Source organism: Chelonoidis abingdonii, chromosome 2 (assembly GCF_003597395.2).
Source record: "Chelonoidis abingdonii isolate Lonesome George chromosome 2, CheloAbing_2.0, whole genome shotgun sequence".
NCBI lineage: Eukaryota > Metazoa > Chordata > Testudines > Testudinidae > Chelonoidis > Chelonoidis abingdonii.
In genome coordinates, this window is record NC_133770.1 from 49,168,181 (window position 1) to 49,170,590 (window position 2,410).

Genomic DNA, 2,410 nt, shown 5'->3' on the forward strand with positions numbered 1-2,410 from the left:
TTCGGGGCTGGGCGCCTGTTGCCATGCTGTTCCTTTTTCTTGAAAAACTGAATGACTAGTGCACAGGGAGGCGACGGCAGACCAGTAGTCGTACGCCTCCATAGAGGATCGGCATTGCGCACTGATGATCCGACCTAACCGGGTAGGGCCTCCTCTAGCGGGAGCAAGCGGACGATAGAATGTCACGCTAGCTGGGTTCCCCACTCCGGGACCTTCTGCAGCTGGAGGTTCATGCATTGAGTGCCTACCCTCCATAGGAGAGCCTGAGGCTCTCAGGTTTTGGTGGGCACACCAGAATCGCTGTCCACGTGGGAAGAATCTGATGCGTGTCTGGATGGCATGGAGTGCTGAAAGATCAGGGCGGAGAGTCTGACTGTACCAGTAGTACCTTGCCAACTTGGATGCCTGGGACTGGTACCGGCAGGCGCACTGGTACATGGAACGAGCTCGGACTGCGCCAGAGCGGTGCTGGAGGTCAACCGAGATCATCAGGTTGGGAGCGGCTAACAGGAGTCACAGGTGCATGTAGCGGTGCTTGGGAGCAGAACTGGTGCCGGATTATCGGGTCGGTGAACGGGACAAACCTGACCTGTGCGGCGAGTGCGACCGGTGCCGAGGAGAGCAGGGTCGGGACGCAAGTGGCGTAGAAGCAGGAGTGCCGACGGAACTTGGACCGTCTGCGGCACGTGGATCATGAAGCGGGCCGCCTGTGCGCTGACTAGAGGATGGTGTATCAAAGCGGCTTGCTCCAGAATGTATTACCGCGACCGGCAGTGCTTGGGGGTTCAGGCAGCACTCCATACTCTGTCAGAAGGCAACGAGCACTCCGGCCTCGTCGTTGGCGAAATGTCTCCGCGTGGAGGGAGAGCAGTGAAGCTCGACCACAGTGTGTACCGCGGGGGAGTGTTCAGCCACCGGATTTGATGGCCCTTTTGGGGAACCGGGATTCGACGGTGTGAATCGGCGGTGACTAGCAGGTGTGGTGCCGGGCGATCGAGTAGCCAGCCTCTCTGTCCGCAGGTGCAGTTTGCACGGAAGCAGTAGGAACAGGAAGTCTCGACCCGGCGGTGCGCGGGAGAGCAGTCAGCGCACTGGATTGACGGCCCTTGTGGGGACTGGGATCGATGGTGCAGACGTTGTAGTACCGGCAAGGTGTTGTGCCGGGCGATGCGTCTTCAGATGAGCTCTGGCTGCAGTGCCGTTAGCATGGGAGGGCAGCAAGGAGCAGGAACTCACCACGGCGGTGCGGGGGAGCGGTCAGCGCCTGGATTCAACGGCCCTTGTGGGACACGGGATCGACGGTGCGATGTTGTCGGTGCTGCGGCAGGTGGTCGGTGCGGGGCGATCCGACTAGGCGAGCTCTCTGGCTGCGGTGCAGTTGGCAGTGGAAGCAGCAGGAGGATCAACACGGCCCATGCCGGGGAGCAGGCAGGCTACTGGATTCGCGGCCGCGGGAACCCGGAATCCATGGTGCCGGCGTCCTCAGTGTCTGCAGGTGTTGGTGCCTGGCTCCGATGTAAACGGCTCTCTGGCTGCGGTGCAGTTGGCCAGAAGCCGCAGGAGCAGGGACTCAACACCACAGGAGTGCCGGGGAGCTGTCGGTGCACTGGCAGGAGGAGTCGTGGCTTTCTCACCATTCCGCGTCGACATTGGTGCCGGTAACTGGCCGGGTGAGGGGGTCCGGTGCTCCCACGTAGAGCGGAGCGCTTCTGTCCTACCGAGTAGCCAGCGCTCGGTGCAGAAGGTGGAGGAAAAGAAAGTGCTGCTCAATTTTGTTCTCGGCTTAAACCCCTTGCAAATGGGGCACTTAGCTGTGAAATAACGATCGCCAAGGCAGCCGTAAACAGGATCGCGTGGGATTCCGTTCAGCAGATGGCCTGCGGGAGCGCCGGCCAAGCACGGACTAAAGAACCGTGAGCGGGCATGGTTCTCGCGCACGGGTGCGGGGGAGGGGCTAAACGCCCCAACTCGTTAATAGGTAACACTAACATGCGCGAAGAGAGTAATAAACACAAAGTTATGACTAAATACTATACACTAATAAAAGGATTATAATATATATATATAAATAACAACAAGAATCTAACGCGCAGCTAACGGGAAGCGGAGTCGAGCTAAGACTGCGCCAGCCTGTATAACGCTGACACAGGCGGTAAGAAGGAACTGAAGGAGCGCGTTGGGTCGGCAGGCGGTATATATCAGGCAGGCGCTATAGTGGGCCACTCCAGGGGCGACCTGCGGCCCAACCGAGTGTTGCTAGGGTAAAACGTTCTTGCCTGACTCCGACGCAATGACAGGTGCGCGACACCTAACGGAATGGTATAGCAAGCACTCGAAGAAGGAAGTTTTTTTACTACTTCTGTGAATAGTAGAAGAATTATATTGTGAAATACGAAGGATTAAAGAAATG